This window comes from Lissotriton vulgaris, chromosome 5 (genome assembly GCF_964263255.1).
Source record: "Lissotriton vulgaris chromosome 5, aLisVul1.2, whole genome shotgun sequence".
Lineage (NCBI taxonomy): Eukaryota > Metazoa > Chordata > Amphibia > Caudata > Salamandridae > Lissotriton > Lissotriton vulgaris.
The window spans coordinates 279463011-279489414 of NC_141693.1; the positions used below are offsets into that span (position 1 = coordinate 279463011).

The window sequence follows — 26404 nt, forward strand, 5'->3', positions numbered from 1 at the left end:
CATTCTGTTCTACTAGTCTAAAATACTATAATCCAATAAAAACTAGAAACTAGACTAAAATGGCCGCCAAATAGTTCAGATCAAGCCAGTAGTCCTCTGTTTGTTGCTGTGCAGGCTGGGAGAAAGAGAGAATAGTCCTCTGTTTGCTGCTATTACTCTGAGCACAGGGGAAGAGATTCCACTTTCTGTTTAAGCAAACAGAGCTCAAGGCTAGCTGGGAGGAAATCTTATCTCTGTGTGGGGGAGTTGAGCTGAGGGGCTACGTGGACGACAGAGGTATGGGGGGATTTATTGTTACAGTTTTATGGCCCCAGCCATTTTGTACAAAGGAGTTAGATTTTTCAAAGGAGTTAGATTTTTCAAAAGAGAGCCGGCGGGTGGGAGAAGTAAATACCTGAGTTTCTGTGTTTCAGTAAATATTGCCAGTAGAGTTTTACAGAAGCACTACATTAATCCATGATTGGCTTCCTTCCTCTTCGTAGATGTATGTGGCTGTATATACTTGATCTCACGTCAGAGCTCAGCCTGTATTATATTGAAAAGCATCCCATCCATTTGCCAGGAATCTACCGATGTCAATGAGGGCAGGCTTCGGTGTTCTGTCGCCCCTACAGCTCCTCGCTCGCTCTTCTTAAAAGAAAGGTTCTTTTTGAAGTTGAGCTGTGTTTAGCTCTCGCGGGTCCGCTTCGATAGCTTGTGACCCCCGCCGTGTTAGCCAGCAACCGGTGTCCAGCGTCCCTCCCGGCTCTCCAGACCGCTAGTATTTCTCTGCTGCGGTGTGTGGGGGAGAGGGGGGGGGTTGCGTCATCATGTCCCGGTGCTGCCTTTGCTGCCGTCGGGACCAAAGGGAATGAAAGGGGTCCGGTGCTCCTCCCGCTTTGGTCCTGGTGCCCGCTGCCCCGCTCCGATTCCTCTGCTGCGGCGGTAGGTGCAAGGGGGTGGGGGGAGGGGGGGCTCCGTTGTCGTCTTGCTCCAGCTGATCTCGGTGATCCTCCTGCCGATCCCGGTGCTGCGACCAGCGTCCTCTGCTGCAGTCGGGCGGGTGTTCCGTTGTTGTTGTCTCAGCCTCAGCCCCCTTCGGTCCCGGGGTGTCCGCTGAGATGCGACCCCCTGGCTCCCGATCTCAGCGTCTGCCTTCTGTTCGGGGGTGGGGGGGGAGGGTCCGGTGTGCGTTCTGTTCTGTCCTCGTTGTTGGCTGTGGAGGATATCGGGTGTCGATTACCACCGTCCCGAGCCTCACTCCGCCTAACGATGTCCCTTGGGTTCCTCTGCTGTGGTGCGGGCCGTTTCCAACGTTGTTCCGCGTCCCAAGGCTTTCGCAGCACTCCGTTCCTGCAGGGACTTCTCTGTTATGACGCTGGCGGGTCACAGCGGTGTCCAAAACATTACTTCTGTTACTCTTGTTCCTGGGGAGGTCGATGGCTGCTGCTAACAGGGATATACCCGGTTAAGGGATCCCAAGCACGGGGAGCTCCTTCGGGAGCTCCTACCAGGCGGCCATCTTGTTGCGGAATAATGGGTGTTTACCCTCCCCCGGTAAGTACATTGGTGGCACGGCGGCCCACATCTCCAGCAACATACTCATATTTTTTCACCACCCATTTGAAAAATGCACAGGTCTCTCTCATTGATGGCCAGCACCGACATACACTTTTAGACACACCTCCCGCCACAAGTTCTAGAATTGCGAACTTTAGAGCTGGGGAGCTACGTTCGAATCTCGGCATCAGCTCAACATCCTGTGATTCCAGGCAAATCGCTTTGTCTCCCCGTGTCTACCACAAATGAATGTGTTATTCTGTAATGTAAATTGTGCTCATGCCATGTTGTCGAGTTCGCGCTATATAATATTGCAAGGAAAAATAAAGTAGGGAAACTCGAGTTCACACACTACTGAACGCGCACTCTTAAGTGCATCAGCAGTGCACTATGAATCGGAGCGTTTCACAGGCCTGTCACAGATAAGAAATGCTATCAAAACAAAATCCTACAAAACAATATACTACTGGCCGGCAGCAATTCATACCCGGACAACCCGGACGGGCTGCTAGTATATATTTATATTGGATTACTTCCCTGAGAACTTACTACAGCCTGTGTCTTCTCTCAGGCGGTTATGATCAAGAGGTCACTGCTTCTGTTGAGCAGTCGAAATCTGTTGATATTTCAGTATATATGTGTTCAGCAATTCTTTTACACTTTCAACCCCTGAGTTGATCAGTTGCTGTTGGACTTCGCCATCTCTGCAGGGTTACCCTCAACCTTTCTGCCTTCACCCCTCCTGTTTTCAGAACCCGTTTTTGTTGGCTTTTAGGACTATGTGCACTTCACCACTGCTAACCAGTGCTAAAGTGCTTGTGCTGTCTTTAAATATGGTGAGATTGGCTTAGACCCAATTGGCACGTTTCATTTACTTGTTAGTCCCTAGTAAAGTTGTACTACATGTAACCAGGGCCTGTAAATTAAACACTACCGGTGAGCCTGCATCACTAATTTTGCCAGCCACTTAAGTAGCCCCTTACGTTATGTCTCAGGCTTGCCATTGCAGCTTGTGTGCAGTTTAAAACTGTCAATTAGACCAGGCAATGTGACCCTTTTGCATGACCTCAACCTCCCTTTTTAATACATATAAGCCACTCCTAAAGCAGGCCCTAACAGCAAGGAAGGGTCCATTGTATTTGAAAAGTAGAACATGTGTTTTTAAGTTTTACATGTCCTGGTAGTATACAAACTCCTAAATGTGTTTTTCAGTACGGTAAGGCGTACCTCTTCCATAGGGTTTTCTTTTCTTATTACATTTCATAAGGGCTAATATTTGATTGGAAGCCGGTAGAAATGTCATGTTTGGACACAAATAAATTCTGATTTAAAATCCTACTGAATGGTAAAGTCGGGTTTTACATTATAATTTTGAAAGTGCAACGTTTCCAAATTTGGCATTTTCCTACCCTACCCATTCTCAGGAGTGACCAGCTACCAGAGTCCGTTAATTATTCCCCAGTCAGATCCATGACAAGCGTCGCTGACTGGATGAAGAACAACTGCCTGCAGCTGAACACAGAAAACACTGAAGTATTGATCTTTGGCAACAGCAGCAACACATGGAATGACTCCTGGTGGCCATCAGACCTAGGACCCACACCCACTCCCTCCAACCATGCCAGAAACCTTGAAATCATAATTGACAACAAGCTCACCATGAAATCACAGGCCAACACCATCTCCTTCGCCTGCTTCCTCACTCTGTGCATGCTACGTAAGATCTTCCTAGTGGCTCCCCCTACACATGAGACGCACCGTGACACAGGCCGTCATCACCAGCCTTCTGGACTATGGCAACACCCTTACATAGGAATGTTGCACACCTCCTTTAGAGACTTCAGAACATACAGAATTCCGCAGACAGACTCATCCTTGTCCTGCCCCGATGAACCCACATCACACCCCACCTCAAGCAATTCCACTGGCTCCCTTTACAGTAGAGAAGCCAATTCAAGCTGCTGACCATGCACACAAGGCTCTACACAACCAAGGACCCACCTACATTAATCACAGCCTGAACTTCCACCAACCATTGAAAATACTACGCTTCACCTCCCTCTCACTTACTCATATTCCCTGCATCTACCGATGCAGAAGTGGAGGAAACTCCTTCTTCCACATCGCAGCAAAGACATGGAACAGCCTTCCCACACAACTCCAGGCCATCACCTCACTTCTGGATTTCTGAATGACCTTCAAGACCTGGCTGTTCAAATAAGCCTCCAGGACCTGCAAGCGCCTGGATACCCTACCAGGTGATAAGCTGCACTATATAAATACGGAATTATCGATTGACTTACATTTCAAAATGATGCCTTCAATACAATCACCAGTCTGCTGTCATTCTAGAACAGTTGGAGCCTGGTCATGGGAAGAAAGGGAAAGGAATGAACTTTCCAGAATCAAATGTGTGTGTGGACTAGAAGTTTCTCACACTTCCAAGATTGGCACCAGATAAAAATATTGGACCTTCTGGGCCACTCATCAGTATACTACTGAACAATGCTTAATCTGAAAAGAAGAAAAATGACGGTCCCTCGTCAGGAGGCCACTGCAGCGTTCAATACCTGCTGCCATGACATTACCAACACAACTACTAAGCCTGACACTCTTACAAGTGTGACAAATTAGACTATTCCAGGCCCCTAAAGCTATAAGAATGACTTGGGCGGCAGATATTAGTCATTTTTAAAGTATACTGAATTAATAAACAACTGGTGTTTTCCTCATATCTAAATTAGTTAACGCCACCATTTGGCAGACTGCCATAATGGCTTGTGTTGACAATTAAGTGCAGGTAGAGAGCACCCAAAACCACTGGCATAAATTAAGCATTTGCCTTTGTCCCTAGAGGACGGCCCTGCTGCTTGAGGCCTGGCTCGTTCTTCAGAGGACTGCATTGCTGCTACCAGGGAACTGCTGGTTAAGGTCTTCCCTTCTCTCTGAGAAGGAAGACTGGGTCTGCTCCCTTCATCCCAGGCTGACATGCATGAGTACAACGGTCAGTTGGCGGACCTTCTGTTCTGAGCTACAGGGACACAACAAGCTCCAGAGGCCTTCCTGCAACTGTCCAGCTGACCTGCTGCAACTGGTCCTGCCTGGACCTGTATTTGGCCCTGCCTGGGCCCACAACTGACCCTGCCGGCGCCCTGCTGGGTTCTTCTGGAGTGAGTTTGTGATCCCCAAAAGGTACCTACCCAAGTCCTGGAGCCTTAGCTGGCATCAGATGAGCTCTTCCTGTGAAATACTGCCATTTTCAACTTTGCGCACCAGAGTTTAAGAAGGTAACTTTTTCAGTCTGACTAAATTGGTCCCTGTATCTGGCATGCACACCATTGTGGCTGGCTTGAACTTGTGACTTTGTCCCATTCTAGTGCAACTAGAGTTCCACAGTTAGCACTTTCTACTCCTTCACACCATCGTGGGTGGCCTGAACTCGTGATTTTGTCCCGTTCTACCGCAGCCAGATACCAGTAAACGATTTGTGCTCCTTGGTGCGATTTTTGCTTAGACCTTTAAAATTGCATATCTCCCATTCTACTGACTGGATTCTTGTACATTTTGTTACATTCTATTTATTATATTTTACTCTGTTTTTCTGAACTAGCATGGAATATCTCTTGCGTTCTGTTGTCATTTTTTTACTGTTTGTGTGCTGCAGAAATACTTTACACATTGCCTCCAAGTTAAGCCTGACTGCGTTTGTGCCAGTCTATCAAAGGGTTAAGCACAAGTTATTTAGTTCACTTTAGGGGTTCCCCCTGACATGGAGTGTGGCTGCTGCTTGAGAAACGTTTTCACTCCCCTCAATCAAAAACCCAATTTCTCACAGTTGGCCTTTCTGAAGTGGTGGTCTAGGAGTAGCCTAGAAATCAACAGATTTGTTAGTCGGATTCTAGGGTCTGTCATAAGTACTGAATATAGCACTATTTCACAGGCAACAATGATGTTCTTTTATACAGTCTTTGCATCCTCAAATTGCAAGCGATCTCTTCTATATTCCATCATGATAATTTTCACATTGACTTAAAATTTCAAATTGTCACCTCTCCTTCCTCCTTTAAACAAACCTCTCCTTGCTTTCCATCCTCTGGATGCCTCTATCTGTGTGCAGTCTACTCTAAGTTATATGCATGTTTGCCTTAATCTCAATTATTGTATTTTTCCAAGTGCCGACATCTCCTCTCAAAGGGTCTCACTCCCCCACCCCTTGAAAGTTTCGCCTTGTTACCTATTAAAACCAAATCTTCACTGGTTCGTTCACAAAGCCAACCAATTATTTTCTTGAATTGACACCACCCCTCATTGATCACACTGAACCCCTATTAATTAAATCCACCCTAGACGCTGGAGTAAATGCATGGATCGGCCTCCCTGAGAGCACAAGACTAAGACCAATAACAACTAGATTAATTTTTAACATGAAGTTCTGGAGCTGAACACTGCCCGCATCCTCAGGTTTTGTAAGCGATATATCTGCGTTATATAAATGCATTTATAATACAAAGATATTTCATGGAGCATTACATCTCACACTTCACAATCCTCCGCATTCTCTGATGTAACCTAGTATTGAGCCTTGCCCACCGTTGGCTTTAAATTTAGACCAATCAGTTCCTCAATAATTGCATGCCCAGTTGCATGACCAAAGACAAGCTTTGATCCTCATGTGCCTAGCTATACCATTTAAAAGAGCTTAGAGTGTCTCGCTTCTCACATGGAAGGCAGTGCCACGAAACAGATGCCACATAATGTCTCAAACCCCACATGCGGTCTAACCATCTAACCATCCAGTGTCTCACACCCTGCATACCCAACTGCCCCACTGCCACCTGAGGAGCTTTCCGCACCTCGCATCTCTAGATGTTGCCACTAAAGCGCTTCAAAGACTCTCAGGAGTGGTCAGCGCTATCCAAAAACTACTACAATAAAATACAATAAAGACAGCTCACCTAACGAGCGAGCTCTATGCAGGCCCCAGTCGAATTTCAGATCCGTTATCCAGCTGCAGAAGATACCAAGAGCACTTCCTGTGGCCTCTTATGTAAAGCAGTATTTAGTTCTAACCCTTGCTTCCACTGTACTTCACCTATTGATATCTGTAGAATGACCCCTTCCTTCCTTCCTAGCCCTAGGCCTGCACTACATATATACAGTTCAGTTCAAAAGACTTTATTTCGATCACTTTATATAAAAAAAAGTACAACATAAAGATAAACACAAACACAATAAAAAAAATTGTAGGCATTTACAATATGCATCCATTATCCATTACAATAGCAGCACAATAAAATCAATCAAAGTTACATTTTTAAATGGACTGAGAGTTTATCAAGAAATAATTTAAAACCAGCTTAAAAATTCAGTGGATGTCTTGAATCGTATTAGCAGACAGTAGTCCACACAGAATAATTCAGTTTACACAATACAATTTTACGAGGCCCTTCAGTGGTGTAACAGCCTAGGTATTATTAAGGGAACACTTGGCACGCCTGATCCACATTGCCATTAAAAAAATGGCTGTACAGAAAACTATATTACGGGATGTAGCTGTCTGCATTATTCTGTATGCCTCTTTGTACTTTCTTAATCCCACATTTCTACAGAGTTGGGGCTATCCATTTGTTTAGAGACTGACTATACAAGGGGCAAAAAAAGAATACATGCTCGGTTGACTCTGATTGCCCTTGGCAACATGTACAGTTCTCATCGACCCTGTCTCCTACTTTACACCATTTTCTTTTGAAGGTTTTTACAGGTAGGCAGCCATACCTAAACTGTAGGTATAGTTTCCTTGCTAGAGGACGTACAGTTTCATCTATAGTACCCTCGAAGGATGGTGCCGGTTTAAGATCAATAAAAGCAGCCGAGAGCGATCCTTTGCAATTTATTACAAATTCGGTCTCCACAAAACCCCAGTAAAGCGCTTTAAGGCTAGTTTTACTAATCTGACATAGAGTTTCCGGTTGGTCCCAATAGGCACCTAGACTTAGCCTCTGTGACGTATTCTTGAGGGTACGTAGCCACATATATACACAAGGGCCAACTGGACCTGGTCTTCGGGGAGGGTCAGGGCTGTTGGAAGGAGCTCACACTTCAAACACTGCTATCCTCAGAGCCAGCATGAGGAGATGACTTAACAATTGTACATTTTAATAACCTCAGACAACCTCAATGGGATTAGAACAGACATGTTTAGTGGATTTGAGACTTTATAGTCTTTCTAAGTAGGATTGAGTGCAGTGACGACTAAAATGCATCATCTACAGATTAAACACATCGCTTTTTTCACAGTTATTTAAAAAAGACAACACTGCTTTTTTGTGGCAGGACAGGGTGCTTTTGAAATATTTATCACTGCAAGTCCACAATTGTACTCATGCCCTTTCTGACTAAAAGTATTGCTACCCAGCACGACGGTGCAATATATGCACGCTTGCAGCCGCGTGAATGCGGGCATGTCTCCAAACATGGAGCTTGCTGGGATAACCCATACGATGATGCGGTGTAAATAAATCATTATATGGAATGAACGTATTCAGTGACATGTTCTTAAGCAAGGGACGTACAAGAGCAGTGCCACCCTTTTCACAGTTTGATAGCAAGGAAAATAAATATCAAGTGTGCCACATCTGTTAAAACCACCCAATGTTAGGGTTTCCACCCACCAATACAGATTTATGGCTTACAAAGATCGGAAAAATACATAGGGGCATATTACCAAGGAGGTTTATCTCCGCTTTTTTGGCTTTAAAAGCCAAGAAAGCGGAGATAAAATTATCTCCCTATTACCTAGCTGTGACTAACACCAGTTGGCGACAGCTAGTAGGAGATAGCGACCATCTTGGGCCCCGCTTTGCATGTCAGTGATATTTATCACTAATGACATGCAAAGTGGGCGTGCCAAGATGTTAGCGACTGGAAACAGTTGCTAACATTGCTATCTCCTATTACCAACTTTTGGAGATATTCGCGATAATCGCGAATATCTCCAAAAGCTAACACCTGCCCTGAGCAGTTCTTAGCCATGTTATCCAATGGGAGGTGGATAACATGGCTAAGAGCATTAGCTCGGTAATGCATGAATATCGCTGACTTTTCAGCGATATTCATGCATTGCAGCCGATTTTTATCGCATTTGCGATAAACCTTGGTAATACCAAGGTTTATCTGCGATACAAATCGCCGCAGCTCAGCTGTAAATTTTCGTCTCTAACCAAGCAATAGCGATAATTATCGCTATTGCTTGGTAATATGCCCTATAGTTTTCAGTTTCCAAAGTACTGGAGTTGCTGTATGCATTCAAACAAATACTGGAGTATAATCAGTGATTCTGTTGTGATGCACTGATGTGGGCAAATAGTAAAATAATAACCAAGCAGATCACAAACCAAATGAAAACCTAAGCAGTTTGGATTTTTCAGACTGGACATTTTGACTGTAAGTGTTCTGGGAATTACGTTATTGGTATGTTTGCAGTCTGTTTCTGTTTGGTTTGATGATTTCTTATTACTAGAGTATCTGGCAGTGAAACACGTGCATAAATATTTGATTGCCACTGCAAAAGGAGGGGTATTTACTTCCAGAAGTAAATTAGCAGAAGCCTCACAGTGTGTAAACAGAATCCTTCCAACCCAGGCATCCTGGAGCAGCTTTGAAAAAATAGCAGAAAAAGAGGGTACCTTTGAATGATGTTGTGTTTGTTATCAACATTTGCATATCACAATTCCACCGTTGTATGGTCCCATAGTGCTTTCAAAATGTGGCATGTATGTACATACAAGTTTGATTTTTGCTGAATGCAACATTGTATAGGTTTTCCATACTAAGGAAGAGGACTTTAGGCTTTTGTCACCTGCTTACCTCAACCAAATATTCTTAAACTATCCCCAGTCTGGTCTATTCTCTAAAGACCTCTGCATTGCTCTTCAGCAGTTAACTTGTTGGCGTTGTCTTTTGCACTATACACTACACAATGGCTTCTTCATAGTACATGAACCAAAGACAGAGCTGGAGACTGAGTAGGGTCTACAATGTTATAGAAGGCAGGGAAAATGACATATAAAGCATGCCTGGTTGTCCTTTTGTGCCCTAAGTATCCATGCATATCAGACCTTGAGTATTTGTTTAGGGATATGTTGAGACTTTTTGTTAGTGCTATATTGCAATTAGTAGGGCTAGGCAAAATATTAAATTGGGGGAGTTTCGGCCACTCTATGTTACTCTTTAACGCTGAGTTCTGGCCAAATTCTGCCAATCACCATGTGACATAATTTTTCTCCTGATAGGTTCCAGAATGTGCGAGCTGCTGAGCGAGATTAGACGTCCCCGAGCTCGAGTTTTAAAAGCAGGGGGTCACCGGCTGTCACTCTCAGAGGTCTGTCGATCGAGTAAATTTGCTGCCACTCAAGTGGATTTTCTACTCAAGCAGGAGCAAAATCAACTTGAATTGCTGTGCTCTCTTGCACAACGCATGGTGCAGTTCGTGTTGATTTTCAGTGCTGCTCTCGCTACTGCCACTAAATTGCAGAGTGAGCTGCATATTTTCCACCCATAGGCAGAAGTCCGCAGAGTATCGCTGCGTTCTTGGTAACTTCGCAGAATTCTACGGAGTAAAACTCCACGAGTTCCACCCACCGCTAGCCACTTCACATTGCTGTCAGTTCAGTTGTATTACAGGTGCATTTATACAGTGCTTCATACCTCTCACAAGGCATTGATGTCAGTGTGTGGACAGGTAGCATGCAACTCCACGGGAATCTTATGTTTGGAAAACTGTGTGTTTGCGATGTGGCCTACATGGGTATGGTTTTGACGCCATGCATCAGGACCAGAGCTCAGCTCCTATTACATATTTTGCTGTGCCTTTTCATGGATTTGAGGTGAAAAGGAGTGAGAAATAGCACTCTTATACATTAGACACCAGTGTATGGATGGATACATGAATGCAGTATGGTCTATGTGGAAAGTGTTTTGATGTAGCTGTATGGTATCGATTACTTTAGACATTTCATAATCACTTGTACCTGCATATATTGGCGAAGAAGAAAATAATAAGGATAGATGCAATCCCTTATGCCAATAACTTCCATATTTGCATAGGTTTGTGTTTAAAGTTCAAATCACATAGAGTATGGACCTCATAAAGGTCCCAGAGATGAAAGGTGCTAATTTAGAGAGGGGGACACTTGCATCAACGTTGAAGCCCGTCCAAGCATGACAAAGAGCAATCCTTTTACAGCCAGTCATGCTGTCGGCCTTGCAATCGATCCAGTAGCAGCATGGAGAAATTAGCATTATACGGTGAGCCATTCTAAATGGGAAGGGAGGGCCACCATAAGTGCTGTTAGCTCAACCCTTCGGGTGGATGGCATTACCGAAACCAAAGAGCGAGGTCCAAAGGAGTGATTCTGCGGAAGGAATACATTTACGTTACCGAACAAGATGAGTGAGCCAGTAAATTTGGTAGATGAAAGGGGGTGAGGAGGAGGAAACGGCAGGGGAACTAGCCACAGCACTAACAGAGGGAAGACAGCTGTGACCTCCCCACTCAACCAGGAATCGTAGGCCCTTTATCTGGACATCTTTGCAGAACTCCATAGGAGGAAAAGTTAAGTAAAGCCAGGGTGCTGAGATTCAAGGGCAGAGCCAGTGGCGTAGCAAGGTGGGGGTTCGTACCTGTAGTTGTTGCGGGGCGGCGGCCGCAGGAATCACCAGCAGCCTTGTATTCTTAGCTCTACACCCCTAAACCTGTGTTCATAATCCTCTACCTTGAGGTGAGCACTCTTAGGCTTGCAGCCACAATCATGCACCATGCAGTGTTAACCCTGCGTCTAGAAACCTTAGCCTCTGTCCATAACCATGCACACTGTCACCGTTGTCCTTTGTCCTTAACCCTGTATCCTTAATCCTGGATTTGGTACCCATAACCCTTATTCCCGTGTCCATGACTCTAAGACCTTTCGCCATAACCATGCACCTTTAACCAACTCCTCATCATGTACCTATAACCCTGCATTCCCATTCCTATATTGTTATCTCTATACCATAACCAATAACCTTGTATTGTATTGTAATTGCATTTATATAGCGCTTACTACCCCTGACAAGGCGTCAAAGTGGTTTTTCCGAGAGTAGCACGCAACTCTGGAGCCCATAAAGGATTAGTGTTGAATTAGTATAGTGAAATATGATAGTAATTTAAGTGATGGATATGTTAGTCAGTTATTTAGATTCATAAGGATAGCGGTGGTATAGAAGAGCGAAAAAGGTTTGGATTTATATAGTGCCTGTTGGGGTGTTTAAGAGCTTTTATGGCGAGTAGTATGCTACTCCGGAAGCCATAAAGGTTTAGTGTTGAATTAGTACATTTAGCCATGTACTCATAACCCTGTATACTTAGTCATGTATCCTGTACCCATACCCATCAACCCTCTGTCCATAATCCGTCCAGCTCTGTAGCCATAAACACAGAGTACACAATCAATAACCATGTACTCTTTGCCCTGTTCTCTTGGCCTGAAACATGTACACATAACCCTGCCCTCATGACTGTGTACCCTTCTCGGCGAATCCTCTGCCCTGTATTGCTATCCCTCTAAACAGAACGCTTAGTGTTGGACAATTAGCCACATACTATTACCCATGTGTTCTTAATTGCATACACTGTAGCCATAACCCTGTGTCCATAGCCCTTTACGCTTCATTTCCATGCACCCTTGGCCTCGTAGCACTAGTCCTTTATGATGTGCTTATTACTCTGTCCATAACCAGGCCACCGTAGCTCTGCACCTAAAACCTGTACCTTTAACCCTGCACCTATAACCCTGTGCCCTTGTCTTTGTATTTTCTAACCTGTATTACTTTCTCTGTACCCATAATCCGGTACACCTAGCCCTGCACGCCAGCTTCTCACACCTCCGCCTGCATACTCTGCTAAGCGCTATCAGGTAGATGCAGCAAGCATTTTTGCGAGCGCAAACGGTGCAAATCGCAAAATTCGGCCGTTTGCGCCCGCAAAAATGGCATTTGAGATGCATCAAGGGTTCATGCACTCGCAATTTAAGAATTCGCAAATAATTGTGAGTTCTCAAATTGTGATTGCATTTAAGGAATCGCAATTTGCGATTCCTTAAATGCAATGCATGAACCATTCGAAGATTGTGAACTCGCAATCTGGGGCCGCTATTTACCGTGAAGTCAAACTACGTGGTAAATAGCAAAAACATAGAAATATGCACTTAAGTGCATTTTTCTAAGTTGTATGTTACACACACACATGTCCTTGGGACATGTGTGGGCGCAACACCAGTGAACATTACCATTTCAGGGGTGCAACAGGGTGTCCTTTGGACACCCTGGCACCCTTGAAATTGCTGCACTTTTGCGATTCGCTAATTGCAAATCGCAAATAAGGAATGACTCCCCATTCATTCCTATGGGCGTTTAGGCCCTTAGGAATGAATGGGAAAGCCATTCCTTATTAGCGAATCGCAAATAAGGAATCAGTAGAAATCGCAAATAATATTGCGATTCCTACATGCATCCTGTTTTGCGAGTCTTTAATAATGATTCCTTAAAATTCGCTATTAAGGACTCGCAAAACATAACTTTGATGCATCTGGGGGTTAGGCCCTTAGGAATGAATGGGAAAGCCATTCCTTATTTGCGATTAGCAATTAGCAAATCGCAAATAAGGAATCAGTAGAAATCGCAAATAATATTGCGATTCCTACATGCATCCCGTTTTGTGAGTCTTTAATAGCGATTCCTTAAAATTCGCAACTAAGCACTCGCAAAACATAACTTTGATGCATCTGGGGGTTAGTCCCAATAGAAGAGCACCGGTCTGGTCACTCACTAAGGACACAGAATGCTTCCCATATAAGATCACAACAACAGACCTTCCAAAACACACACACACACACCCGTGTGTGTGTGTGTGTGTGTCAGATGAAGTCGTCTCTCTTCACACCGTCACCGGTCGAGGCGCCAATATCACACGGTGCGCACACAATTAACTGGAACCCCCTGCAGAGAGCAGGTTTCGAGATAATTGTTTGGAGGCTCTGTGTAGTAAAATGGCCATTACAGGATGTGAGGCCTCACCAGGACATCAGCAGCAGCTTCAGAAGCGTTGTTCATTTACCCGATGAGGACGACAAGCATTGGCAAATTCAATAGGTCTGGCTTGTTTTAGCTTCATTTGTTAATATGTGACATGTTTGAGTGCAATAACAGAGAACTCTTCGAGAGGCTCCCAAATACCATTCTTGAAGCATGATGCCTGAAGGGCTGGATTTTAGTTTACATGTTTTAAGCCACGTCCCCAAATTACATAGGTTTTGCCTCTTGGAAAGTATTCCTAGTTATGCTTCTTTGGCCACACCCCTTTTAGAGCCCCCCCCTCCCTACTTTTTTCTTGCCACCTAAAGCACGACATGTGTGACTCCAGAAATCATTTGCCAGATGACTATTGGGAGGATCTCAAATCCTCCAATCAGTGGAGAGCTGTCCAAGACATATGGAGGTGCAGTGTACCTTGGAACTCTTAATGACTCCCCCAACAGCACAGGACAATGCATCGTCTGTGTGGCCCACAAGAGTCACAGAGGGGCAGTAAGTGCAAAAGATGCGGTTCACATTATTCCACACCATGGTAGAAATCCCGCTGAAGACAGGCAGCATTTTTCAGTGCTCCGGGATGCTAGTGCTCCTCAGATGATGTCAGAACTACCCAAAGCAATACGAAAAGTCCTAGGAGCTGACTTCTTTGGACCACTAAAATTCGGGAAAGGTTTGCTCATTGTCATGGATGAATGCATTGTATTTCCAGTAGTTGCAGAGATGGTATCCACTATGGTTGCCAATGCCCTCTCAGTGCTTAAGAGCAGGTGTGGCATGCTGGGAATCCCAGAGACTAGCAAGACCTTTACCACATCACCACTGTTTAGGGTCTAACAGGCACAATGGCACTGGTAGAAGTAAAATGAAATGGAGCGCCGATAAAAGAAGATGGAGAGGCATTGCAAAGTTTATTGTAGAGGGTACAGCCCAGCCCCCACAGTCAAAGAAATTAAGACATCTGTTTCGACAAGACACCCTTGAAAATCTCAGAAATCCAGGGCAGCATGTCCACTGCCACATCCCACCTTCGAGCCATCACTTGCATTACATCCCACTTAAAGAAATGTCACACGTCGTATCCGAGGTGTCAGGCCATCATCAGAGCCCACAAATGAATGTGGCATTCCTGATAATGTGAACTGCCGCAACGTCAAAAAGATGTCATCATCACTCAGAAGTTGTCTAGGGACCTGCAAGATTGACTGAACAAATGTGACTGTACATTTTTCAAAAAGGGCAAGATGTGAGACACTCATGCCAAGTGGCATCTGTTCATGGGAGCAACACGCATCCTGCAGCCAACCTCGACTCAATCAATCAAATGCCATTTATAAAGCGCCTGGTTACACCAACGGTGTGTCCCTGTGCTAGAATCAGACCTAGGACAAGGGAGACCAGGATTATGGGGTAAAAAATAAAGTACAGGAAGGACACTGAGTCTACTGCCACTGGCTTCCAATTGGTTGTAGCCAAAGACCGGGTGTGGGAGGAGGAAGTTTCACCCTCATAATGACACCAACCAGACAACATGATCAGAGCCTTGCTTGGGCTACAAGTAGGACATACTCTAAATAGCTGGTGGATAATACGAGGTTTACTGGAAAATCACAACTGCGTCCCTCAGTCCGTTGTTAACAGAGCAACGGATCCTTTGTTCCTCTCAAGGAGTGGGATGGATGGGTAGTGTGTTTGTTCGTTGATGTGGTGCGTGTGTTCTATTCTTTTTTTGCATGGATAAAGGGAGTCCTGGTTGACAGTAAAGGGATGGTGGACTTCCTTCCTGGCCAGGATGCTGAAGAGGGCAGGGTTACAGTGTGGGGTGGTTTTGTTTCTTGGGCCCAGAAAGGTGAGGCTAGAGATAACAAGTGCCAACTCTGTTGGGCCTTGGTAGGAGGGTGTACTCCACATCATCAAACTTTTTAAACTATTTTTCTTACTTTTTTGTTTTACCTTTGTTGATTCCTTACTGTTTGCAACGCCATCTTTAACACTTCTTTATGTTTTTCCTCCCACTCTTGCCATTTTTTATCTCTCAATTCTCCCCTTTGCTTTCAATATGCTGTAGACTGTAGCTTTACTCTCCTTTCTTTTTTTGCCTTTTCTCGTTTTGTTCCTTTTTACTTTCACGATGGGCCACTTCCCTTTCTGATTCTGTAGGAAGGAGTAGTGTGGGCCAGACCTCGGCATTAATGCGGGGCTGGGCAGCGGTCCACTCACTCAGCCTATCACTGCAAATTAGTCCTGCAGCTGCTTGGACTACCTTTGGCAGTAGGTAATCCGCTGACCAAGCCAAAGCTCCCCAGAAGATGATGGGGTGGTATAAGATGAAGTACAACATAGAAGAAGTATATCAACTAAATCCAATGTTATCTAGTCAGAATATTCACTTAAAAATAAATCATTTTTTAATTATCTTTAAAGTAATCAATGAATAATATTCATACAAGAGCCTCAGAATATAGTCTATATTCATACAAATATTCCAATTAAAAGACTCCAAAAGGAGTATGAGACAATGAGGGAAAACCAGGACCACTGTAATGGCCAATGCTGTCCAATGCAGTAATGCTAAAGTCTGGTCTCGAGTTTTGACTAATGTGCTGAAGAGCTTCTATAGACACCTCTTTTAGGGGCAGCTCCGCTCAGCTCTTTTCAAGTTAGCAATACAGGGCAGAGGATTCACCGAGAAGGGTACACAGTCATGAGTGCAGGGTTATGTGTACATGTTTCAGACCAAGAAAACAGGGTAAAGAGTACATTGTTTTGGATGGATGCTCTGTGTTTATGACTACAGGGCTAAAGAAGGAGTATGGGTAGAGGGGTGATGGTCATGGATACATGATACATGACTAAGGCTACAGGATTATGAGTACATAGCTAAATGTACTAATTCAACACTAAACCTTTATGGCTTCTGGAGTAGTTTGCTACTCGCCCAAAAAGCACTTTAACACCCCACCAGGGTAACAAACACTATATAACTGCAAACCGTTTCCCCTCTTCCATCCCTCCGCTATCCTTCTGAATCCAAATAACTGACTAACATATCCATCACTCAAATTACTTTCATTTTTCACTATACTAATTCAACACTTATCCTTTATGGGTTCCAGAGTTGCGTGCTACTCACTAAAAAAGCGCTTTGACGCCTCGTCGGGGGTAGTAAGCGCTATATAAATGCAATTACAATATATTACAAGGTTATTGGTTATGGGTATAGAGATTTCAAGGAGGTATTGAGATATGTTTCTGAGCCCCAATGTTGGCACAAGTAAGACTGCTAATATTGTTTTTTCACACCCGCAGCATCCTCCCCAAAGTGGAGCCTATGTGCCAGGATGCACCTCTGCAGCTCCAGGAGCCTTCTCAGATGATCACTAGTACCTGTTCATCCACAGTGACCTCAAGGTGCTGGATCCAGACAGGAAACTCACAGAGAAACAGGACCTCCCGGACAGGCTTCTGGGTCCTACAGTAGCACTGACTGGATGAGGGGGTGGAGGGGGGGGGGGGGGTTAGACCTTAGAAACATAGCAAGAAAAGGTATTTTTCTGGGTGGGAATTTTTTTTTACATCCTAGAAGCATAGCAAAAGAAGGCATTTTTGTCCTCTTCTTCCTGCATTATTTTTTTGAGGTTGCTGTTATGAGTGTTTGCTTCCCACCCTTATCTGAAAGTTGGTTGGCAGATATGGCGGAGTACCACTTCTTACAGCATACATCAGACTTTAACTGTGATGTGGACTGATAAAGGGACTCAGTGGGGCAATTTGGCAGTGGGCCAGATTCTCTGAAAGTACCTGAGACATTTGATATTTGGGTAGCGGGCATTCCCAATGGGAGTCATAGGAGATGCTGGCAAGCAGGGTGTGTGAGTTCAGATATATTCAAATCTTGTATGGCTGAACTGAAGTCTTTTTCATGGAAAAAAAGTTGTCACTTTAAGGAGCATGCTGAGTTGGTGCCCTTTGAACTACATCTATTTAGGATGTGCTTTCAGCCTTTGAGGATGATCTCATTGTGGATTCTGGCACAGTTGCCTAATTGTGGGGTGAAGCCATTAAGACTCCTCAAAGAGAACCATCACTGCACACACTCCTCTCCTGGCTGTCATCTGCAACTGGCATAAACTGTGGCTGCAGCAGGCTAGGTTTCAAGTACAGCTTACACTTTAGATCCAGGATTGTGGAGAAGCCATCTTTGAACCTGTGGCGTAATTTACCGATGTTGAGTTTAGGTAGCAGTGGTCTTGTCTGCATACTGACATCTAGAATAGTTGTTGGCCTGGTGCACCCCTTAGAGTTCCTTGCAGAGGTAATTTTTTTAAAAAACAGATTTTATTGATTTTACAACAAATATCAAAACCAGTGCATAGTATCTGTATAAGGAAATCACACTTGTGACACAAGAAATAAAATAGTTTACGGCTGGCAAGTCAATTGCCATCAGGGCCTTAGTATTCCCATCACCTTCCCCAGATCTTCCTGTACTTCTATGGGTAACTATGAACTTTATAAATGGGGTCTTCAGTCTTAATGCACCTGGTCCATCATGGTACGCCTTTCCTTAATAGTTGGTGGCATGAGGGATATCCAGCAGCGAGCAAAATCAAGCTTAGCCAAGACAATGCCAATGTCTACCAATGCACGCTCGCTCCTAGGCACCCCAACATCCTCCAGAATACCCAACAAGGCCACACAAGGGTAACACTAAACAGACCTCTCCAAAATCTCAGAAAGTGCTGTGAAAATGGAGGACCAGTATTTAGCAATGATGGGACAGGCCCTTACTGTATTGAAGAAGTCACCATCGTCTGTTGCACATCGGAGTGGGTAGGGGTAGGGATAGGGGTAGGGAGAGCGCCCATCCCCTAAAGCCATTTCAGGGTATAGGATGCAGTGTGGAGGAGTTTGAGTTGGATTAGGCGTAAACAGGAGGGGATGACCGGTTACCCTTGATGTCATCTTGGCATCCCTTCAGTCGCTATCATCAAGGGCATCAATCCAGTGTTGACACGTGGCACGTAAAGCTTCCAATGTTTAAAGAGGACTATATTCTGGCAGGCCCAGAAGCAGTGCGTGATATTCTGCCAGTGCATGATGGAGTTGCAGGTACCTGTAGAACTGGGTGTTATGGAGGCTGAATTCCTCCTTGAGATCCTGGAATTACTTCATATGGGAAACCCTCCAGACGTCCCCAAGGTGGCAGCTTATAATGCTTTGCCAGCAATTGAATACCTGCAATGTGGAGACCTGGGGTGTCCAACAGCCCAACCACAAGGGAGTCACCTGCGTCAATCGTTGGTCCCACCCAATCTGATGGACGGCCAATCACCAGCACAATAGAGTGGTCCTCATGGTCTCTGGCAAAGAATAGGAAGGTGAAGTTTATTTATTTATTTATTTATTTATTTATGGGTTTTTATAGCGCTTGAATCGACTCCAACTGGAGTATCTCTACGCTTTTGGGCCAGTTAGCATAAACAGAGGATGCGGTATTGGCTGGGACTAGATCTCATTTTTGAACAGAAGAGTTTTGAGTTGTTTCCTGAATTTCAGATGTTCAGAACACAATCTGAGAGTCAGAGGTAGTTTATTCCATAGTCTGGGTCCCACTACTGAGAGTGCCTTACCTCCGTGTCTAGCCTTCTTGACATGAGGCACTACCAGTAGATTACTGTTGCTGGATCTGAGAGATCTGGGGGAATATATGGAATGAATTACTTTTCCAGGTACGTGGGGCCTTGTCCATTTACGCTCTTATGTATCAGACAGCATATTTTGAATTTAGTCCTCTGTCGAATTGAGAGCCAGTGCAGTTTGTCAAGGAGGGGCTTAGATGCAGTTCTTGGGGGGGCATTGAGGACTAGGCGGGCCGCCGTGTTTTGTTTTACCTGGAGTCTGGCCAGCACTCCCTCATTGGCGGAGAGAAGCAGGCCATTGCAGTAGTCGATTCGACTTAAGACAAGGGCTTGGACTAAGGTTTTCCTGAAGGGGTCTGGCAGGAGGGGAAAGACTTTGCGTAACAGGCTGATGGTGTGGAAACATGAGCCTGTAACGTAGTTACTGTGTTGTTTCAGCGATAGTTCCTGGTCAAGTCGGATCCCCAGATTTTTCACGACCTGTTTAGGTTCTGAGACAGTTCCAAGGTCATGCGGCCACAAGTCTGGGGTCCATAGTATTTTTGCCTCCCCGAACAGCATAACCTCTGTCTTACTGATGTTGCACTGTAGGTAGTTACTGGACATCCATTGTGCTACTGCCTTCATGCCTGATAAGAAGGAGCTCTTTACTTCAGCGGAGAGAGCCTTAAAGGGGAAGAGGAGCTGCGTGTCATCAGCATATGACACGGGAATGAAGCCATATTTGCACATCACTCTTGCCAGGGGTGCCACATAGGTGTTAAATAGGGTTGGGCTCAGACAGGAGCCCTGTGGCACCCCTTTTGAAATCTCTACCTCCGCTGAACGATATGCACCCATGGTGACAGTCTGGGTGCGATCGGATAAAAAGCTCCTTAGCCAGGCAAGGGCTTTGTTCTTGATTCCCACGTTCGCCAACCGGTCAATCAGGATGGTATGTGACACGGTGTCGAACGCTGCCGACAGATCCAATAATACCAGGATCACTGAGTAGCCTTTGTCCTGGTACATGGGCAAGTCATCAGTAACAGACAGAAGGGTGGACTCTGTACTGTGTTTCGGCCTGAACCCAGATTGGGAGTAGTCCAGGCCGCCAGCAAGTTCGATATAGCTGGATAGGAGACAGTTGACGTGCTTTTCAGTCAGTTTTCCCAGAAAGGGTAGCAGGGAGATGGGCCTGAGATTGGCCAGTTCGGTGTGGAAGTGTTTTTCCTAATAGGCCTTACTAGGGCACGCTTCCATTCTCTGGGGACGGTGCCTGTGCTAAGTGACAGATTACTGAGTTTCTCAATCATCGGGCATAGTATTCTAAGTAGAGTGGGCATTAGTCTGGCTCGAATAGTGTCATCCAGGCTGCCGCTTTTGATCTGCGTTGTCAGTGCTGATGTCTCCTCGGGGTGAAAGGGGGGAAAATATCCAGGGTGTGTATGTTTTGCTTATATTCCGTATCGTGTTGGACAAGGGCTATGTCAGTGATCATGGCTTTATTGGTGTTGACTATTTTCTCATAGATGGTATCTATTTAATTGGTAAAAATAGAGATATTTTGTCGCAGAGCTGTTGTGATGCCAGCTCAGAGCTTTCACATGCTACAGGTTTAACAAAGGATTGTAATACTTGGTATAGGACCCTGGGGGTGTTCCCTGCGGCTGTGATTTGGGATGCAATATGGGTTTTTCGCGCAGTACGGATGGCTTTGTGGTAGGTGGAAAGTGAGTCCCAGTAGTGGTTCCTGTCAGTCGTCAGGCGAGAGGTTCTCCATTTCTTTTCTAGTTTCCTAGCTGCTTGTTTCAGTGCCCTGAGGTCATCAGAAAACCAGATTTCTTGCTTATTGGCTGGTCGGGTCTAAATTGTTTTAAGGGGGCTATGTAGTCTATGGCAGTCCTAGTTGCTATTTCGAATTTCTTGAGGGCACTTTCTATATTTTCAGAGGGGGTGAGGGAGGGTTCAGTAAATCTTTCTTTAAATGCGCTTTCATTGACTTTGTGCCATTGACACCGTTCGCTGGGAAGGGGAATAGGCACAGAGGGGGCAGGTTTGGAGTGAGGAGTGTAAAATTTGATGATAAAATTGTTGGTCCAGCTAACCTGGATAGGGGGTAGGCATGTGACTATAGGGGAATTAGATAGGATCAGATCTAGGGTGTGACCTGCCTGGTGTGTGGGTCCCGAGTTTCGTTGTATTAGTCCTAGTATGGATAGGTCATTTAGTACAGATTGTGCCTCCTTGCAGCCTTTCTGCTCGTTGTGTATATTAAAATCTCCTACTAGTACAAAATCCCTGTCATTGTTTACATAAGGGTCAAGGTTCTCTAGTAGTGTGTTGGAGAAGTTAGTGCAAGGTCCAGGTGAGCGATAGACCAGAGCTCCCATCCAGCTTTGTTTGGGAGAAAGAGCAGATTTGAAAATCAATAATTCGATTTCTGGGGTGCTCAGATCCGCTACTATGGAGCAGTTAATTTCCTGCCTATGTATGATCGCGATCCCTCCTCCTATTTTTGTGGGATGGTCCAGTCTTATTATTTTGTAGCCGGTCGGGATTGCTAGTGTAATGGAGGGGGTCAAATGGGGTTTGAGCCAGGTTTCAGTGAGAAAACATAAATCTGGTTTGTTAGAGGAAATTAGGTCCCATACCTCAGATGTGTGTTTGGGTAGCGACCTTATGTTGCAAAGAAGATTTTTCCTCCCAATGAGAGTGCTGGCGGTTTTATTAGTGACATTGGGGGTGGGTGTATGAACGGTGGAACACCCATTAGTGCAAACTTCCTGAATATGTATAGTGAACTGGGCACGACAGTGGCAGCAAGAAAAAGGACCCTCCACATAAGGGTTCTCTCCCGTAACACAATCGCGCATTTGTTTGACCCATAGATTTCGAAGTACCTGAGCGGAATAGGTTCTCCTGGAGGAAGGGGGGACTTCCAGGTTGAAAGTAGTAGCCCCCATTGCCCCTTGCCCCGTCCCTTGCCATATAAGTATTGCAGGATGCGCTGTTGACACAGAAGCAAGCTTTCCACGCAGAATGTAAGGGCATAGGAATCGAAATTTGCCTAGCTTATGTAACGGTAAGTTTCAATTCTATTAAGGACACGGAGGCGAGGATTATGCTATATCTTCCTTCGCTTTATTAACATAAAAACTCCACAGCAGCTTAGGGAAAATATTCAAACAGTGAAAGAAAATGCTTTAAGTCCCAAAGCATTTGAAGGAACGTTTTAACAGTTCAAAAACCACAACTCCCAAGAGTCTCTTGTGTATTACTAGTCCATAGTCCTTCCACCATGTCTATCATAGCTAGATAGTCAGTCCTCTCTTCCTCTTCCTCCTCTTTATTCGCGCAGATTACGCATTCGTCTCACTGATCCTGTTTAGCACCCTCGTTGCCTGCCAGAAAAGACAGCGTAAGCGAGGAGTCACAGGAGTTGAACAATATGACAGAGGAAAAACAAATCCTAGCAACATAACATAACTGCATAAAGGAAAACGCTTTACTTACTGCCATACGGGCGGGTAGAAACCACTGTGCGTTCTGGGTGGGATAATCCTCGCCTCCGTGTCCTTAATAGAATTGAAACTTACCGTTACATAAGCTAGGCAGATTTCGATTCTATGTCAGGACCGGAGGCTTCAGATTATGCTAGTTCAAAGCTTACTTACCACCAACTGGGCTAAATCCACCACAGGTTTAAAATAAAACCTCTTAAACGTGGAGTCCGAAGACCAATCTGCAGCTCGCATTAAATCCTCCAAGCGAGCACCCACAGCAAACGCCTTAGAGGCCATGGCCCCTCTGGCAGAGTGTGCTCCAAAAAGCTTCGTATCGATGCCTGCTTCTTGCATGACCCAACGCACCCACCTAGCAATAGTGGGGGAGGAGACAGCTTTGTGTGGCTTTCGCAAGGCAATCAACAATTGACGCTCGCCCGGGGGGCGCAATTCTAAGGTTAAATCCTCATATGCTTTTAGGCATTGCACAACACACAACTTAGGAGTGTCCAGAAAAGCTGGATATGAAATAGATCGCGACGCCGATTTTGTGCGGCGGCCCACAGTAAAAGTAACCCCATCCGGGGAAAAGATGCGCGCTGATATGTCCAGTGCGCGTACATCAGACACCCGCCTACAAGAAACCAAACACAACAGCATGGCCAACTTCGCTGAGAGCTCTTTTAGAGACAGGTAGTTGTTGGCCGGCCATGAAAGGAATAAATTCAAGACCAAATTGACGTCCCAAAGGACGGAATACCTGGGTTCTGGAGGCAACGCAAGACGAATAGCTCGCAGAAGCCGGCAAACAAAAGGATGTTCTCCCACCGGAGAATTATCAATCCTGTTATGACCCGCAGAAATCGCTGATCGAATCGCATTAATCGTTCTGTAGGCAAGGCCTTTGTCGGCTAATTCAGCCAGGAAATTCAGGACGGGAACGAGGCCCGCGACCAAGGGATCCAAATCCCTTCGAAGACACCAACGCATCCACTTAAGCCAAGCGGATCTGTAGCGCTTCTTCGTCTTATCGGCCCATGCTTTGGAGAGAAGGTTCTCAGCCGATCTCGAAAGGCCCGGGAGCGTCCAACGTCTCCTGAGAGCCTCCACGCCATGAGACGGAGCGAGCTCCGCAAGATGAGAGGATGCGGTTCCTGATCTGGATTCCTCAGGAGGAGAGGAAACAGGGGGAGTAGGATTGGAAAATCCCAAGAAAGTTCCAGAAGAACCGGAAACCTCACTTGAGACCTCCAAAGCGGTGTAATCAGCACCAGCTCCACTCCTTGGCGGCGTACCTGGGCCGCTGTCCGCACCACCATGGAGAACGGGGGGATTGCAAACGGTTTCTCCCGACTCCAATCCTGCAAGAAGGCGTCCGTGGCCTCTGCGAGAGGGTCCGTCCTCCAACTGAAAAATCGCGGAAGTTGGTGATCCAGACGGGACGCAAACAGATCCACCGAAAAGGGACCCCAAAGGCTTTGTAACCACTGGAAGACTTCCGGATCCAGTTTCCACTGACTGGCATCCCTGAGGTACCTGGAGTGCCAATCCGCTACCTGATTGGCCTGGCCTGGTAGGTACTCCGCTGTCACAGCAATGTGACGTGATAGGCAGTAATCCCAGAAGTCCTTCGCCAAATTCGCCAGAGCGCGAGAGCGAGGACCCCCTAAATGGTTCACATTACGAACCGCTGAAACATTGTCCATTTTGAGTAAAACACAGGCTTTGACTGAATCCTTGGTCCAGCAACGGACCACGAAGGAGCCCGCCAGGAGCTCCAAACAGTTGATATGCAACCGTTGTTCGTCTGAAGACCAGGCGCCGCCGGTGGAGAAATCCCCGCACCGAGCGCCCCAACCCGATCTGCTGGCATCGGATTCTATGACGAGATCTGGGACCGACCCGAAGATCGCCCGACCATTCCACGCCTCCATGTGAGACAGCCACCATGACATTTCCTCCTTTACCTCCTCCGTGAGAGGAACCAACTGATCGTAGCTCATCCCTCTCCGGAGGTGCTGGGCTTTGAGGCGTTGAAGGGCCCTGTAGTGTAGGGGCCCCGGAAAGATCGCTTGGATGGAGGATGACAGAAGTCCCACCACCCTGGCGACATGCCGCAAGGACGTACAGTCCTTTGTGACCGTCTGCCGTAGCAAATGTCTGATCTTCGCGATCTTCCGGGGTGGGAGACTCAGTACAGCTTCCACCGAGTCCACGACGAAACCCAGGAAGGTAAGTCTCTGAGTGGGGACCAAAACCGACTTGGAGCCGTTGATGACGAACCCCAGTCTCTGAAGGAGGTGTACGGCCTGTTGCAGCTGCCCAGCCAAAACCACCGGACACTGTCCCATGAGGAGGATGTCGTCCAAATAGACCAACATCCGCACCCCTAGGCCCCTGAGGTACTCCACTACCGGGTGCAACACCTTTGTGAAGCACCAGGGGGCCGATGAAAGGCCGAACGGTAGCGCCGTGAACTCGAACACTCTGTCTTTCCACAAGAACGGAAGGAAACGACGATGTGGCGGGTGGATAGGAACGACCAGATAAGCATCCTTGAGGTCTAGCCTCACCATCCAATCCCGCGGGAGGAGCACGTCTCGAAGGAGGTGGATACCCTCCATCTTGAAGTGTCGATAGATCAACCACCCGTTGAACTCCTTGAGGTTGATCACAGGTCTCTTGCCCCCATCCGTCTTGTCCACTAGGAAGACATTGCTGACGAACCCATTGGGGTGGCACGTTGATTGACGGATGGCCCCTTTACGAAGCAGCTCCGCGACCTCTCCGTCTATCAAAAGCGCGTCGGACTCTGAAAACACAATCGGTCGTGGAAAAACCTCCTGAATGGGCTGATCGTAGAACTCTATGTGAAACCCACGGACGGTTTGTAAAACCCAAGCGTCGGCAGTGAGCAACTCCCACTCCTCGTAAAAGGCTGCCAACCTCCCTCCTATTGGAACCTGATCCAAACAAAGTACACCCACCGGTGGTATTGCCGGGTCCGGAGTTCTTTCGGAAACCTCTGCCGCCCTCTGGTGGGGTAGAAACTATTGAAGTTCGCAGAGGTCTGGTACTGGCCTCTGCCGGAGCCTTGCCCTCTATTATTGGATGGTTGGCCACGGCCGGTCGCGCGGCCCCTGCCGCGACCGGCCCCTCCAGAGAAACGCTGGTGAAAAACACGTTTGATGCTGGACTGAGCTTTGTCCAGCGATGTAAAGGTGGACACAAACTTGCCCAGCTCTCTGATAAAAGGTTCGCCAAAGAGGCCCCCCTGGGCTACCGCGCCCGCCTCCGAAGAGGCCAGGTCCCCCAGCTTAGGGTCTAGCTTAATCAGCAACGATCGCCTGCGCTCGGCGGACAGGGCGCAATTGGCATTCCCCAGAAACACGATAACGCGTTGTGCCCAGTTTGACAGCACCTCCGGGGAAATGACCGTGCCATTCGCTTTCGCCTCCTCCGCCATGTCGAGGATTTTTGTGGCAGGCCCTACTGCATCCAGCAACTTATCCTGACAGGACCGCCAGGATCGGTCAATACCCTTGCGGGGATCTTTCATGAATTTGGCCAGGAAGGTGGCCATCTTAGCATCCAACTCGGGGGTCATAGCCA

At 46.3% G+C, this 26404-nt stretch overlaps 1 long non-coding RNA gene across 1 annotated transcript in view; it reads left to right on the plus strand.

Moving 5' to 3' along the window:
• Nucleotides 1-215: 215 nt before the first annotated feature.
• The window catches only part of LOC147710691 (uncharacterized), a 138766-nt gene continuing 112577 nt past the window's right edge, over nt 216-26404 (plus strand). Inside the window, exon 1 of the long non-coding RNA XR_015295647.1 lies at nt 216-276. This is a non-coding gene — a long non-coding RNA (uncharacterized LOC147710691). The remainder of the gene's footprint in view (nt 277-26404) is intronic.